Below are 18,416 nucleotides of genomic sequence, written 5' to 3' on the forward strand. Positions count from 1 at the left end.
TTAAGGCTCTTGATGCCCAATTAACTTCTACTCTCCAAGGATTCAAAGAAGTATTTACCAGAAGAGAAAACAGCCTCTGAAACCCAACACAGCATGTTTGGAAAGTATAAAAAACAAAAACAAAAAAGACAATAAAAATGTATCCAAAGAGTTGTGACCAGATGAATAGCTTACAAATCAGCCACCTTTGTCAATACCTGCCATGGCTGCTCACTCAAATGAGAACAACTAAGATATCCCTGCACCAGCTCTTCCTCATTTTCTCAAAGAAACATCAAATGGTACAAATGCTAAACAGAGAAAAGGGAGAAAAGGCAGTGCCAAGGACCAGCTCTCTTTTTTCATCACCTCTAGCTTGCTCAGCTCACATGGAATTTGACTTCCATGCTGACAACTAGTATTAGGCCACCTAATTATACATTCAGCCAGGGAGCCTGCCTCAGAAAGGTACTATAGAACAAATTCGGGTGCAAGTTCTCCTTTGATTTCAGGCCTTGGAATAATTGTGAGCATCCTTTCTTCTTCAAGAATAGGCAGACTAACACCCCACCCTCGGTGGACAATCGTACCTGGACACAATATGTGGGAACAAAAAAGAAAGAAAAAAGAAAAGAACAGAAAAGACAAGAGAGAACGACAAAGAGGCTCATGAACTTTGATCCTCCAGATGCTCCGATTTTCGGCAACCCACACAAGGAATCATGGCGATGACTTGATTTCCAGACAGTCACTGTCCTCAAACATCTCAAACATCTTCTTCTGCCTATTCTTGAAGAAGAAAGGATGCTCACAATTATTGCAAGGCATGAACTCAATGCACTCCACTCAAAAATCCTCTCACCCTAGTTTCAATTCTTGTGAAGGAAGTGCCGAAGTATTTGAACAATACCCCCGTGAAATGACTGCAGAGCACGGGGAAAGTCCGGCACACAGAAAGGAAGTGTCTCACATCCATCCACTTTGGAGTCAAAGGCCTGGAGATCCTAGGCTCTGGCAGAAGAGTGCACTGGTGTGTGTCCTCCATGGGACTTTCTGGGCTTTGCGTGCCAAGGGTCCCCCTTGGTGGCTGCTATGCCATCCTGGCTGCTCTCGACATACTTGCGGGTGTCACAGGACAGGCGGACTGACAGCCCAATGACGTCACCGTGTGCCAGTCATCCTAGGGGCTTCCTGACCTGGTGGCATCCCAGGAAGATCCAACACAAGCAGCAGCTCAGTGGTCACGTTAGGAGGGGAGACCTTAGGACCGAACCCCATGAGGGCATGTTCTTTTCAGCACAAGCGGCCCCAACTCCTTCAGCCCCTGCAAGTGCAGAGTGGTTCTGCTGGTGGCCTGTCTAATGTGCCCTCTGGGCACTCCTGCTCCTTCCAGGGCCCTGGACCCAGCTGTCACTAGCCTGCCAGCACCACCCGAAGTACCGCTAGGCGGCGCTGCCTGCAGTTGGTCGCACCAGGCAGGCCTACTGCCAGAACACCCTGCCTCCTGGCACCAGCCCACTCTGGACTCTGCAGATGCAGCGAACCTGGGAGGGCTGGAGGGCTGGCGAGCACTAGGAGGATGCAAGGATCAACACAGGTAGCACCAGCCCCAGCGGCATTGCCCTCCCATCCTGCTCCTCCAGGTCCTGGCCCCGCTGAAAGTTGGCCCAGTCAGCGAATTTGCCTGGGTTCCCAGCAGCCCTAGGGAGCAGCCACTGTGGACACATGAGGGCAGTGGAGCATCCAAAGCAGCTGGGCGGGTTATGGGAACTTTGAGCTCCACCACCTCCTTCCACCGGGTGCCCCTCCATTCCTAGAAAGCCAAATCTGGAGATCATTGCAACCTGGACAGAATGAAGGCTAAGGGCAGGTGGGTGGATCTGTTGCTTTTTAGTGAGGGCAGCAGGGAGAGAGTACCTGAACATGGGCGACAGAGGGAAGGAGCATGGGAGCTTCCAGCATGGTGCACCCTCTGCACCAGCCAGGCCCACTTTGGCGGCTGCAGCTGCTGCTGCTACTTTTGCTGCTGCCCGGCACCAAGTCCAGTCCAGAAATCCTCTGGGCCCAACTGTCCAATGGTCCCTTCCATTTACCCGCAGCTGCAGAGATATCTAGCCAGTTGGGATGAACCTGAGGCTTCCTCCTCTTGGCCTGACTCTAGTCTCTCAGACACAAAGCCCTCTGAGACAATTCCCCAGGTTCTTGGGGCAACCCCTGGAGGAAGACATTTCACTGGAGCCTCACAGCCCCTGCCACAATGATGCTCCAAAAAGTCTGTGGGATGAGTGAACCAAGTGCCTGATTGTAACCTGATAATCAGGCTCAACCAGTGCTGCCTGTCAATTTCACACATCAGCCTTGCTAGAGGAGTGGAAATGTAGAAGTTTCTAAAGTTGCATATTAGTAAAAGGGGGAGAGCTCAAAACTTTTCTGTGGAGCACTAAATCCAGAAAGGAGTTGGTAATGAGAGGATGGTGTTTATTTCACAGACACTGAAAGAAATGTAGCTGGTACTGATTTGCCTCTGACAAATAGCAGTAGCATCACCAGCTTCAAGATATCATAAGCAAGAAGCACAGGCGGAAGATTCTGAAGCAAAAAAAGAATGGAAAGAATTCAACTTCCATAGAACATAAGGCTCTTGCAGGTTCTGAGCCATCTCTTGCTGATTGCAGCACACAGTAGATCAAACATGTGCTAATTTTGCTTTTCTAGTGGAAGACCTAAGAGGGAAGACTTTCCTGACAGAATAGAACCTTCACCCAACTGTAAAATAATAAATCAACTGTTCTATTAGTCAGCTTCCCATGACTTTAATGAAATACCGGAGATAACTGGCATTTATAGACAAAATGTTGACTTTTCTTATGATTCTGGATGTTCTAACCCAAGAACTAAGGACTCCTGTTTTGCCCCTCTAGAAAGGGAATCACAATGAGATTTAAGCACATGGCAGAGCAAGCTGCTCTCCTCATGGGCTAGGAAGCACTAGAGCACAGGCCCGGCCTACAATCTCCTCTGGGGAAATGCACTGTGACCTGAGAACTTCCCAATACCCTGACCTCTCAAAACTTGCACTGCCTCGCAATCACACTGCCCTGTGGACCAAGCCTTTAACATATGTGCCTTGAGATACTTCAACATCCCGACCACAGCTACCCTTCACTGAGTGTCATTGATTAATCACGAAGCCCTGTTCCTAGGGAAGAGAAAGTAAATCCCACTGTGACAGTTTTCTACTAGTAGGTGTCTTCAACTCTATGTATTTCAACATTCATTATTATGTTGTCAAATGGAAGTCCTGGAGAACGTTCTGGAGATTTTGTGAAATTGTTTTCATTAACTCAGAAAAGAGAAGAAAATAAATGTATTTGAAATGTGGAACAATAGTGTAACGTTATACTCTCAGTTGGAATCTGGCTCATTAAGCTTTTTGGTTTATAACAGAGTTCTTTGAAAATACTGTGGGATACTATCTGCAATTCTGATTTTCTCTATTAGTTTTTAGTTCTATCTACTTACTCCTCGTAAAAGTATGCGTAATTTCTTTTTTCAAATATCTGTGTTCTTCTAAGGATAGGTGTTCCTATACTCATTTAAAAGAATACAAACCCATAACCAAAGTGAAAGTAACTTCAAAGACATAAGAATATTATTTTTGCTTCTAATTTTAATATTTCTTACTTTGTCCTTGATAAATGTTGACATGTGCCAAGGCATAACTGATCCAAGTATATTCTGAATTTTCATTAATAATAATGTTTATGAAATTATGGTCATACAATTGGTACTAATATGTAAACCATTTAATTTATTTGATATAGGAAAGACAGAAAATAAAAATAAATATTAAAGCTTCATATAGAGAAGACTATAAAAAATCAATGACTTCCATAATTGCCTTTTTAAGATGAAGAGTAAATGTTGTATTTATAGAAATAAAATAAATTTGTAACCAGGAGGCAATATGAAGGAGACTTCTTTATGAAAGGAAAGTGACCATAACACTCAGAGTAACCAAGATATCTTTATTGCAGCAGTGCAAAAGAGGAGATAAAGAGAGACAGAGAAAGAGTGGGGAAAGACAGAAGAAAGGGGGGAGAGCAATGAGAGAGAGAGAGAAAGAGAGAGAGAGAGAGAGAAGAGAAGAGAAGAGAAGAGAAGAGGAGAGGAGAGGAGAGGAGAGGAGGAGAGAAAAGGAGAGAGTGAGAGGGAAAGTAAAAGCCAGAGAAGAAAGGGAGAGCAAGAGAGAGAGAGAGAGAGAGAGAGAGAGAGAGAGAGAGAGAGAAAACAAGAAAGTATGAGAGAGAGGCCCAGCAGGAGGGAGTTTTTATAGCCTAAATCTAATAATGTCTCTGGGTCTGCAAGCTGTCTTCTTGGCACAAGTTGGGGTTAAGTGTTCAGCCTTGAGTGGGGGGTTGAGTGCTCAGCTTTGAGTGGGGTTGAGTGTTCAGACTTGGACGCAAACAGGTGATAAAGGACCAGACAGAGGGGGGTTGGGGTGCATGGGTTATCCTGCAGCTAAGGTTTCTTCAGCCTGCCCTGCAGACAACTTAGTTTAGCCTGATCTGCACCTAACATTCCTCCCTTTTTGTTTTTCTAGTTGACATGGGGGTGGTGTAATCATCTGGCTACTTCCTGCTTAATGACGGGAGGTGTGGGACCTAGGAGGGAAAGTGGAAAAATGTCCCGGGGACAGGCCTGGGAACACCAGGGCAGCTAGAAATAACATCCAGTGGCTATAGACAGTTATCTCAGAAGGGGAAAAGTCCATAAAGGTTCCTTGAAGCCATAGGTTGTCAACAGCATCAAACCTTTTCTGAGTGGAGGAGATCTTCAGTATCAGCCATTGGTCCCATCGTAGGGACTTTAGGAAGTATCAGAGGTGGCTTGGTTGAATCCAGTAATGTTAACGGTGACAGCCTGATTGCAGCCAGTGGAAGGGCAATCACCTTGACCCATAAACTGAGAGTGGGTGGTGTCATCCTGGTACCATGTTGCTTGGATGTTAAAGCACCATCTGTGGTTGGGATAGAAACTTGAATGAGATTAATGATTAGTAAAAAAGAAGAGAATTGGCAAAAAAATCTTGAGTTTGGTAGGTGTGGTGGGAGTCCAGAACTGAACATTTGGAACAGGTGCCTTTTTAAGGTGAGAGACATGTTACCAGGGGGAGTGGTCCAAAAGCTTGGCCATCATTGGAGTATTACCTATGATACGGGGTTCCATCCAGTGAGGTTCCAACAATTGAGGATGCAGTTCCCGAAGTAATACTGCGTCATCCAGTTGAAGAGCGTCCAATTCAGTTCCTGGTTGTGTTGGGATTGCAGCAATGAATGGCGCAAGAAGGCATCGGTCTGCATGTTCCTTTAGGAGTTTGTGTAGAAGTGTGAGATAGGACAGATAGGATACAAGAGGAGGAGGACTGATTGGAAAGTGTTAGGTAGTTAAGAAAGGGTACCTATAGAGTTGCTCAAAGGGACTAAGGCCTGAGGGAGCTCTGGGGGCTGCCTGAATTCAGGTGAGGGTCAATGGCAGGAGATTGGGCCAGGACAGCCTGAGTTCAATAGCATGTTTAATGAGATGATCCTTGAGAATGCTGTTAAGCCTCTCAACCTTACCCGAGGATTGGGGTTGGTGGGGGATGTGGAGCCTCCAAGTGATGTTGAGGCATTTGGAGAATAGTTGAAAAACCTGAGAAGTGAAGGCTGGACTGTTGTCTGACTGAATGGAGGCAGGAAGTTCAAACCTGGGAATGACCTCCTCAGTGAGGATGGAGGTGACAGTGTTAGCAATTTCCCTGGAGGTAGGGAAGGCTTATATCCAACCTGAAAAAAAATATCAACCAAAGTAAGTAGGTAGTGAAGCTTTTTGTGCCTAGGCATGTGAGTGAAGTTGATCTACCAGTCTTCACCTGGGTGGTGGCTCCTCATCTGATGTGTGGGGAATTTAGGTTTGTTGCTTCTTTGTGGGGATGCTATAGAGCAGACAGAACAAGCAGAGTGGACCTGCCAAAGAGTAGTTCTCATTCCTAGGAAGTGAAAGAAGAGTTGTAAAATCTGAAAAATGGTATAGGGAGGGTTTTAGGTGGAGGCAGAGTCTCTGGAGCTGGAGGAGTTGGTCATGAGTCATAGGTCTCTGTCTTGGGCATCAGGGGCTGGTAGTCTTAAAGAAGTAGTTGATTGACTGACTGGTTGGTGAATTTGTGTATCTGATCTTTCAGGAACTTTTGTAGGCAATTTAACAGACATGGTCCTATTAAGAGAAACATAAAGAGGACAAATAGGGGTCCTGCAAGGGGAAGAAACCAAGGCCATACTTGACTGAACCTTTCCCTTGGAGACCATTGGCCTAGTTGCTGTCTCCTCTTTTCTAGCTGTTCTTGTCCTTCATTACTCCCAGAAAAGACTGTGTTTTGGCTTAACTATTTTTGGTAGGTGTTTAAGATCAAGCTGTCAAAATTGACTTTGTTTCTATCTATTGTTGAGAGTCAGCCTCAGCCGAGTTCCCATAAGGTTCACTTGTGGGGGAACTTGAGAGCAGCTTCTTAGTTCTGCTAGTGCCATTTACGCTAAGATGGGTCCAGATTTTGCTTGACAATGTGGCTTCCCTTGGAAGCATCAGGAATGTCTCCTGACTCCAATGATCCTTGTATTCACAGCAAGGGCACTAATTGGCTTTTCATTCTCCAGTGGTCTCATTAATCTCCCTGATCAGGAGGTTATGTGGCCCAGAATTGCAAAGCTCTTTAGAGAGTTCTCTGTTCCCTGGATTCAGGCTGACTTAGAGGGTAAGAGCCAAATATTGGTTTCCTTGGCCATTTTAATTTAATTTTAAATTTAAGTTTTGATCTTAAACATCTAGCAAAGTCATTCTGACATATAGTAACATGGGAGGTAGAGCTTTATCTCACATAAGGCGGGGCTATTTATAAATCTTAGGTAAAGTGTTCTAGTATTGAAGCTGATCTTTGTTTTTAAATATCATTTTATAAAGTTTCCATATATTGTTGCTTGATGTCACATGAATACTAGGTAACACAATATGATTACTTTTAAATTGTACCCCAGTTTATAGAACTTTATATTAATCTTATTGATAACAGTTCCAGTTATAGAAAATTAAATGATATAAATAAATCTCCAATATGTTATTTTTATAAGCCTAAGATTACCATGCAACCTTCTGGAGAACATCAGCTTGATATAATTTTTTTTAAAGCTTCTATCTTAAAGACTTATATACCTGGAATATATGAACACATTTAATATACAAAAAAGAGTAATAGTACCACAATTACATTGATGTTTTTATATTAATCAAGTTTAGATCTTAAAGAAATAACATATTACAATATTTCAAAATAACAGTTGTTGTTATCCATAGTTGTATAATCCTTAATTTCATCAAGGTTACTTGCTCAAAAAACTTACATATATAAGCAACTTACACAGACCTTCTTTATCACTTACTTAAATATATATAGGTAACGTACACAGACCTTCTTTATCACTTGCTCAAATCCTCTTATTTATTTAATCACATGACTCTCTTATCCAGAAACACATTTTTCTTCAATTAAATCCATATTTAGAACCTCCTAATTACTCTTTATCATCTGTTAACTCCTTATTTATTCAGTCTTTGAAACAATCCTTGTAAATTTCTGAATTTAGGCAAGTTATTCCATTTTAATAAGAGATGTTTTGTTATTTGAGGTACACAATTAATCACATCTATTTAACACTTCATAAAAACATAAACAATGTTTAAGTGTATAGAATTATGTTGTTGAACGGATGAGCAAGGCAAGGCAGGTAACATAGCATAGGAGATAGGGAAACAGTTTTATTTGGTTGCAGCCAGATTCAGAGGGCACAGCTTCTGCTGTAATCAATTTATCCCTTGAACCCCAAATTTAGGTAGTTTCATAATTTTGCACACAGCATGTAAGGGGAGGGGCTCAGAAGTTCACAGTCTTCAGAAGTTCACAAAAAAAGCATTTTTTTTCTCTCTCTGTTTTGGGCAAGTTAACCCTTCAAGGACACCTGAGAAGGGGAGAGCTTCTTCTTCCCTTTCTTCCCTCCCTCTGCCAGCTGTTATCATGGAGCCCAGTTGGTAAATCCCTTATCTTAGAAATGTAGCCATCACTGTGAACCCCAACTCAAGGCCAGAGGCCTTGTTTACATTTTTTGTGAAAACACTAGTAAGGGGGTGTCCAGAACCTGGAGTGCTGATTTTTTCCGGCCAATGGCCAAGTAAAACAGGGCAACGTGAAAAGAGGAAATTCATCTCCATTGAACTTTTCTGTAGGGACTCTTTGCTGACAATCCTAAAATCAGCCATGGTACAGATTCTGTAGAAGGTCAGTTATGACTTTTCTGTGGGACTGGGTAGGAAGGGGGAAGATGGGAAGGCGGGGCTGAGAGCAGCTCCCATGGATCTGAGAATGAGGAAGGAGATGCAAAAGAATAATCGAAAAGGGGGTTGGGATTTTCCCTAGCAAGGAAAACTTGAGCAGTAGAACAGGTAGAGCAGAGGGGAAGTTGGGAGTGAATATATCAAAAAGCCTGTAAGGGACTTTAATTCTTACTAACCTTGTTTTTAGTGATGACAAAGCAACGTTAAAGGCCATTTCCATCAGATTTTGGATAGGGGTCCCAGGGTTCTCCTCAGCTAGTTTGAGCTTTGGGTTAGCTGCTAAGAGGACCTGGTGGGACCCAGTGTGGGCACTGACAGGAGAAGAGAGGAGTGAGTAGGTGGAGGGATAACTTCAGTACCTTCTACCTCAGCAAGGGGGCTATGGTTTGAGGAATGGTGGTAGTTTGGGTTTTGGATCTAGTAATGGGAGGGGAGAAAGCAGGTTATTGAGGCAGGGGAGATGGTGGAGGGGCTGGGGCAGAAGGTTGAGGGTGAGGACCTGTTTGAGCCAGGTGATAGGGTGCAGATTCATCAGCAAGCTCAAAAGTAGTGGATGAGTCTGGAAGAGGAGAAGATTGGGGATTGGTGGTTGTAGGGGTTAGATTGCAAGCAAAAAAATCTGTAGAGGTTTGCAAGTCTTTTCTTTTTTCTGCCTTCCTGTGAATTTCTTGAACATTTAAAAAATCAATTCAAAAGAAGTTAAAGATTTAATCATAAAACTTAAGACCATAAAACTACTAATAGAAAACAGAGGAAAGGATCATGACATTGTACCTTGTAATACTTTGTAGATATGACCCTCAAAATACAGGCAACAAAAACAAAAATAAATTAAGAGTACGTTAAAACAAAAATAATAGCAAAAGTGTTGCTCAGTTAAGGGAGCATCAACAGAGTAAAGAGGCAACCTACATAATGGGAAAAAAATATTTACAAGCCATATGAATGTTAAAGGATTAATATTCAAAATATATAAGAAACTTAACTCTATAGCCAGGAAATAATCAAAATTTAAAAGTATGCAAAAGACCTGACTAGAAATTTCTCTGAAGAAGATACACAGATGGCTAACAGATATATGAGGAAGTTCTCCACATAATTAATCATCAGGAAAAATTTTAAAGTATGTAATAGAACTAGATTCTGTTTCTCACCCTGCACAAAACTCAACTCAAAAGTGGATCAAAATCTAGGAATTAGGGTAGGTCTTTGATCCACCTTGAGTAGTGGTATTTTCTTGAGTTCATTCTGTATCCTGAATATTAATGCCTCATTGGGAGAAAGCTGCAAAGATTTTCTCCCATTCTGTCTATTCTCTCCTCATGCTCTTTTTTTTTTCTTGTGGAAAAGCTTTTAAATTTGATGCCATCCCACTTATTGATTCTTGTTTCTTTATTTCTTGAACTTTCGGACTCTTGTTAAAGAAGTTGATGCCTATGCTAATATGTTGGAATTTTTTTTTTTTTAGAGAGAGAGAGAGAGAGAGAGAGAGAGAATTTGTTTAATATTTATTTTTTAGTTTTCGGCGGGCACAACATCTTTGTTGGTATGTGGTGTTGAGGATCGAACCCGGGCCACACGCATGCCAGGCGAGCACGCTACCGCTTGAGCCACATCCCCAGCCCCAATATGTTGGAATGTTAAGCCCAGGTTTTCTGCAAGTGATAGGAGAAAACAGGATGAAATTATATTTTATATGTGTTTGAATATGGTATAATGAATCTTATTAATATGCATAATTTTAATCCTCCAAAAAAAGCTACATTGAGATGTTACCTCATCTCTGTTATAATGGCTAAAATAGAAAAAATATGAAACAATTGTTGACAAGGAAACAATTCTGCACTGTTTGTAAGAATGTAAATTAGCACAGCCATTATAGAGATAATTATGGGGGTTTCTCAAAAACTTAGAAATAGAAATATATGTTATACAATAGCCCACTCTGGTTATGCATATCCAAAGAAATTGAAATTAGATTTTGAAAGAGATATTTATACTTCAGTGTTCATTGCAATATTTATTAACAATAGAAGATATAGAAATAACCTAAGGGTTCTACAGCAGATGAATAAAGAAAATATGATATATACATATGCAGTGTAATATCATTAAGACTTAAAAAGAAATCCTGCCTCTTGTGACAATACAGATGAACCCGAAGGACATTATGCTATGTTATATATGCTATGTACAGAAAGACAGTATGATCTTTACATGTGAAATCTCAAAAGTCAAAAGAGGGTAGAAAGGTATTTTTCAGTTTCTGACGGGGAAAATGAAGCAGTTAGTCAAAGAGTACTAAATTTTTCTTAGGCATCATGAATAAACTCTGGAGTTATAATGGACAGCATGATGTTTATAGATAACAATAGTGTATTTATACTTGAAATTGCTAAGAGAGTACATCTTAACTATTCTCACCACTTAAGAAAAGGTCACTGTGAAGTGATGGATATGTTAATTAGATATAATTTTACAATGCATATTTATATTAAAGAATCATGTGGTACACCTTGAATATAAAGAGGTTTTGTGAATTACACCTCAGTGAAGCTGGAAAAAATATTTCCTCCACATTAAGCCATATTCACACACCATTATAATTTAGCTTCAACTATGAAAAGTAATTTACCAAGCACAAAAGAGAAATAAAATATATGGCAGTTAGTTATTTAATATCTTCATTGTTTGTTATTATTAACATTCCAAGATTTATTGGATCATGTCCTTTCTGTTTAGATAATTACCATTAGCTATTTTTTTCAGCATATTTTGGCTAGTGACAGATCATTTCTTTTTGAAAGATTTCACAGGATTTAGAATGCTACATTGACAACTCTTTTCTTAAAACAATTGAAAAATATTGTAACATTTTGCAATAATTTCCCCAAATGTCAGATGATAAATCTGTTATTGATTAAATATTTTTTCTTCACTTAGAGATAAGGGTGTTTTGTGTTTTGTTTTGTTTTGTTTGTGTGTATGGTTGTGTGTTTTTCTCTATATATCTTGCTAAAGATATTTTTCTGGATCTTTAGTTTTCTATAACTTATGATGTGTCCTCAGACAGATTTTGGAGGGTACATTATGTTTGAGGTTTTCTCAGCTTCCTAAGATTATATCTTTTGTCAAATATCATAATGTTCAGTTCATATTTATTTTTAACATTGCCCTCTTCCTCCTTCCATGTGAAAATCTGGATGATGTGTTTTAAATATTTCTCATAGATCCACAAATCCTTGATGTTCTGTACATTTTCTTCTTTTTTTGTATGATTTTTTTCCTAATCTTAAAATTTTGTATGATTTTTTTAAGATTTAAATGTCACCTTTGTTTTTCAACTTTATTCCTTTGGTCTTTGAGGTTTCATATCAGAAACAGACTACTACATCACAATGTATTTTGCTTTCTGTTACAAATATTTTTGAATTATTTTATCAAAAGCACATAGTGGCATGGATTTGTGTTCTTACACAGGTGAGGGACCCCCTTCTAGTGTATAGATTTTTGGAGCAAATCTGCAGGGTCTGTTAGTCTTCGGTCCCTTTTCTCTGAAACACTAACTCTCCTCTGACACCTAATGTTCATGTGTGCTGAACTGAAGGTACTACATGTCTAAAAATGATTGCATGCAGAACCAAACTGTCTAGTGGTCTAAGGCATTGTACAATTGGCAATTATTGTAGAAAATTAAGAAATAGGTATAGACTGAGGAGTGGGATAGCTGGGTCAAAAGATGGTTCTATTCCCAGTTTTCCAAGGAATCTCCATACTGCTTTCCATATTGGTGGCACCATTTTGCAGTTCCACCAGCACTGTATAAGTGTGCCTTTTCCCCCACATCCTCCTCAACACTTATTGTTGTTTGTATTCTCAATAGCTGCCATTCTGACTCGAGTGAGATGAAATCTTAGAGAAGTATACAGCCACATCAATGTTTATAGCAGCACAATTCACAATAGGTAAATTGTGGAACCAACCTAGATGCCCTTCAGTAGATGAATGGATAAAGAAAATGTAGCATATATACACAATGGAATATTACTCAGCAATAAAAGAGAATAAAATCATGGCATTTGCAGGTAAATGGATGGAGTTAGAGAATATAATGCTAAGTGAAGTTTTAGCCAATCCGAAAAAACTAAATTCCAAATGTTTTCTCTGATATAAGGAGAATAATTCATAGTGAGGTTGGGAGGGGGGCATGGGAAGATTAGAGGAATTCTAGATAGGTCAAAGGGGTGGGAGGAGAAGGGAGGGGGAATGGGGGTAGAAAAGATGGTGGAATGAGATGGACATCATGAACCTAAGTACATGTAAGAAGACATGAATGGTGTGAATATACTTTGTGTACAACCAGATATATGAAAAATTGTGCTATATGTGTGTGATATGAATTGTAATATATTCTGCTATCATATATAACAAATTAGAATTTTTAAAAACTTTAAAAAGGACAAAGAATTTGGGCAAACTAAAAAAGTTATGGAGAGACCAACACTCCCTAAACTCCAGACTCATCAAAGTCAATAAGCAGCAGATCCTTTTGGTATCAACAAAGCCTCTCATCAGGAAGCAAAGCTGCTAGGGTCCCAATGCGGTTTTATTAGTTATTCTGATTCATCCTTAGGGAATTGAAATAAAGGTGATTATAGAGTGAGAAAACATATATGAAGAATTAATTTGTAATTGAAAGAGTGGCAAATTGAATATCTTTAAATTATGAACAACCTGAGTCGTGAACAAGTGTTGAGTGTCACAAGAGAATTTATAAAACCTGCAACATATCCATTATAATTGCAGTTCATCTGAAAAACAAAAATACATAAAGTAAAACAAGTGGATAAATTTATTTTTAAAATTTACTTCCCAGTATGACATTTATATTTATTCATATTAAAAAATCCTAAGACTTGCCTGAGCTAACAAAGGCTCAGAATGTTTGGTGCCATTTTTGTCATAAGAATAAATAAGAGATGATGGAGATAAAGACAATCTAGGCAAAAATAAAAACATGCTCAAACGAAACAGAAAAAGTAGAAAACATACTCTTCATATGCAAAGTGTCTATGGGTTGAGGAATTCAAAGTTTGGCCAATCAACTGTTTATAAACTATTCTCCAAATATTTCCAACTAGAGTTATAATACTAAAATGCAAGTTCATGAAAAAACAAATCACTAAACATATAAAAGTAAAATCATGTAGGCCCCATTTCTAGCATAGAACTTTGGAATCTTTGTCTTTATCATTCATTGATTTCATATGTTACTCTTGAATCTCAAAATTAAAATGTAGCATTACGACTAAATTTTAAAAGACTTGTTTTGTTTCACTACAAATTCATATAAACTAAGCTTAGCTATGCACCAAATTTGTTTAGATATTGGTTAAATTTTTCTTTTATTCCTCTCAGTAATCATTCAAAAACTCAACACCACTCCTATCAATCATTCCAGAAACACTCCATGTGCCAGTCCTCACTCCTTCACTTCCAAAGGATTACTTCTTTTTATTTAAAGCAGTCCATAATCCTTTGCTATAGATCCCATTCTATTCTATCTACTAAAAATTCAGACTCTGTTCTATAATTTCAAACTCTTCCTGTCTATGGACTTTTTAATCCCAATGCTAATTTAAAAGCCATTTTCAAGTAATGACATTTCAAGTAATAACATGCTAAATAACTCTCCCTTGGCCCTTTGCCTTATATTTTTCAATTCTTAACAAATTTTATCAAAAGAATAGTTGTTGTGGTTTGGCTGTGAGATGTCCCCAAAAAGCTCATGTAAGAGACAATGCAAGAAAGCTTAGAGGTGAAATGATTGGGTTATGAGAGTCTTACACTCAATCAGTGGAATAATGCCATAATAGGGATTAACTGTGTGTTAACTGTAGGTAGGTAGGGTGTGCCAGGATGGTGGTAGGTTTTTGGGTTCATGGCTTTAGTATATATAATTTGTCCATGGTGAGTATAGCATTCTCTCCATATCTATCTATCTATCTATCTATCTATCTATCTATCTATCTATCTCCTCCTGCCCCCTTCACAATTGTCGTGTCTGACCTTTTTTCCTTCCCCACACTCTTCTTCCTTGATGTTCTGCCTCACCTCAGCACCACCAACCCCTGCCAGAATAGAGCCAGTTGTCTATTACTGAGACCTCTGACACGTGAACCCCAAAATAAACGTCTCCTCCTTAAAATTGTCCTTGTCATGTCTTTTGGTTACAACAGTGAAAAAGCTGACTAAATCAGTAGTCTAACACATATACTCCTCTTTGTCAATTATTAGTCACCCTGAAACTTCTCTGTAAAATATCCATAGTAATGTATAGGTCAAATCCAAAAGATTTAAAATGCACTGCCATATTCCACTTCTGACTTCTATTTGAAAATCAGGACCACTCAGTCCAATCATTTAATTTACATTCACTTCATTCTTCTGCTTCTCTTCCTAATTCACTGGCTGCTCCAGTTTCATCTTCCATGTTAGCTACATTTTTTTCTACCTTTCACAGAAATATTGGTCTTTCTCTAGGCTTAGACTTTAGCCACTAATCTGTTCATAGACATAACTCTCATCAAAAATTTCAATATAGCCAAATTATCACTTACTGGTAAATCTATATCCCTATGCCTATATTTATCTGTCCAGTAGGAAAAATCCACTTGGAATATGTTATAAGCACTAAAACTCACTCTTTCCTCATAAAAATATCTCCCTTGTTCATATCCCCTGTTCACATCCCTCATTTGGTTACATCACAAGCTATCCACTTACTTGAGCAACAACTAAATTATATCTGAGGATCCCCACTGTTTCTCAATCGTTCTATCAAATCTGTCTTGAGGTTCACTGAATTTTTCTTTGCAGTGCTATAATTGGTGATGCACCATCATCACTCACCTAAAGTATTAGTTATGTTATTAGTCACCCTACCTTCGGTTTTTCACCCCTGTAAGACTCAATTTGACTCTACAAGTACATGAGTAAAGCTATTTTTGTCTCCCAATATCCTCAAACAGACTCCAACCTTATTTTTCAGAATCTGTTACCTCTATCCTTCAGAAAAATGTATCATTTAGTAATTCACATTGACCTTTTGCATATCAAAAAACAAAAACAACACTCTCACATGTACTTATTTTGTAAATGATTTTCTCTCTATATGGAATGTCCACACCACCCCCGCATCTGTTCCTACTGCTATTCTTCACATAGCTAGCTATATATCTTCTCTCAATGCACAAGTTATCTCTTACCTCTTTCTAATAAGGTTTCTTTGATTTCCAAACAATACTACTTATACATTTATCATAATAAATACTATAATAGAAATTTTCTCTATTAATGTATCTCCTTGAACTATACATTTGACTATGTATATTTTATTCTGTTTTCTGCCTAGTACTTTGCTCAATACCCAATATACAATAGGTACCCATATATTTGAATTGAAATGATTCTAATCATAACTAGATTTTACAATCAAGAAACCAAAGAATTAAATTTTGAAAAGATGAAATAATAACTTACTGCTTTTTAAGATGAACAAAATATGGTTTTCCTTCTATTGAAATGATATAAGCAATCTATAACAAGAGTATCCAAAAATTTCAGTAAGATTTACAGATAATATATGTTAAATTATGTATTTGCTTAGTACTTATATTTTAAAATATTCTCAGAATTAATAATAATATGTAACCATTTTATTTGCTTCCCTGTGTGTATATCTGAGGCTTTAGGATTCTGAACCATTAATAAAGCACCCATTATTTTGCATCATTACATTTCTGGGGGTACACTTACCTGATGTCAACTGTTATCTTTTGACTTAGAACCCACCAGTTCACACATGCCAAAGACAAATTTCATGATTCAACTCACTCACATTACCTTAATCCTGTCTTGGGGGAAATTCAGTTTTGTTACCCACTTAATTTTCATATTTGTGGATTCTTATCCCTAAAGTCCTTCATCTTCAAAGAAATAAAGTCTGATGCATCACACACATCAAAATGTTCTGCTGTGAAACTATTCCAAGCTGTCATCTCTGCCTCCTGCAGTAGCGTTGTCACATTATAAAGGCAACTTAACATAATCTAAGGTTTAAAAATATTATTCCCAGGTCAGTAGAATAGAGGGAAGAGAACAGGGGAAAAAGGAGAGGGAAGAAAAAGTAGAAATACTTGGTACTGAGACCTCTTATAATTCAAGTAAATTATATTCCATGCTTTTATAATCATGTCAAATGAATCCTAATGTGTAACTAAGAAAAAATAAAATTTGCATATATAATAATATGATATAATAATTATATAATCCCCAATTACTCTATTTTCTCGATCGTGTTTTGCATCTGTTGATGAAATCCTTTCAGGAACAGTGGTGTAAAGAAAGCTTTTGTGTGACTCTAAAAATAAAAAGAAGTGATTTTATTTTAGAACCTGTGATTTTACATTATTCATTCCTAAGTCTATTTCTGCATTTCTTTCTTTACATTAAATAATCTACGCATCTCTTCCTTTCTACCATTTTTTCTAGTCATTTTTATCTCCAAATTTCTAAACCCTTTCTTGTCAATATCTCAAGTTTTATTCTCTCTCTCTCTCTCTCTCTCTCTCTCACACACACACACACACACACAATTCAGCAGTTTGACAGCTAGCTAAAGTACTTAGTACCAAATTAGTGTTGTGACAGGAGCAGAAATGAGAAAACAAACTGGTTAAGAAAGGGAGGTCATTTGCAGGAAAGCATGTAGATTATCAGATATAGGAATAATCTGCAATTTCCAAATTAGAAAATCATTGAGTTTCTTCATGGTGATTAGCAGAATTTTGTATGGGAAGGTGGGTGAGGGAGACACAGTTTTGTCCATTTTGCCCATAAGAACTCTGTCCCAGAGAAGTGAAAATATTCTCCACCAGAGGCAGCCTTTCTGGTTTCACTTTTTGGTAGAAGCAAGAGGCAAGGAGAAATCGCGTGGGAGATCATGGAGCCACACATCTGGCCTGGATCTGGGATGGGAAGGGAGAGCCCCCCCCCCGCCCCCCCCCCCTAAATGAACACAGTCCACACTCAGAAGCCCAGGCTGGGAGAGGGGGACAAGTCTGTGCACTCACTGCGGCCTGCGTGCAGCCCGCCAAGTCCCGTGAGAAGCACCACAAGAAGTAACATGGCTCCGGTGTCATGGAGCCCCTCTGTGTAAGAGCAGTTGAGATGTTGAAGCAAGTGCAGGAGCAGCTCTCGCCAGGCAGCTGCGCAAGATGCCCTGCAAGAAGGGGATCCAAGAACAGAGAGAGGGAAACCTCTGCTGGTGGCTGGGAGCGCTGCAACTGGGCCCCTCACATCATAATAAGTACTACAGCTATACCTTTGCATTGCCTATATTTTGGTGTAAAAAAAAAAAAAAAAGGAAAAAGAAAAAGGCAGAAAGCATGTTTATAAATTGAATTTGAAATTACTTGGTCATTTTGCAAATCTAATGGAGGTTATTAGACGAAAAGCAGTAGCAAATCAATTTTAAAAAGGGCCAAGTAACCAAGAAATAAAAACCTAATAGATGGAATAAATTGGATGGGCATAACTGCTTAATGAATTAGCACACTGAAAAACATAGAAAGGAACAGGGAAAGATAAAAAAATAGAAACACAAAAATAAAATTAAGAGATAAGGAGAATTGAAATATAATTATCAATATCTAGATAATAGCATTTTCAAAAAGAGAAAAAATCAAAATAGAAGGAACTATTTAAAGAGATAATAGGGAAATTTTTGTAGCTTTAAAATATAAAACAAAGAGAGTGAAAAGACTCAGAGATTATGAAGTGGGCATTGTTGAAAAAATTAAATGAAAATTAACAGGCATAAAATTTTAAGTGACAGCAAAGAAAAATTCTAAAATCTGCCAGAGAAAAAGAGCAGTTCACAGGCAGTCAGTATAGATAGGTAAATCCAGTCAGGTTGGATCAAGGAGGCCAATTTTGAGCCCTGGAAGTTGTGG

Source organism: Spermophilus citellus (assembly GCF_964194105.1).
Source record: "Spermophilus citellus genome assembly, chromosome: 16".
Taxonomy (NCBI): domain Eukaryota; kingdom Metazoa; phylum Chordata; class Mammalia; order Rodentia; family Sciuridae; genus Spermophilus; species Spermophilus citellus.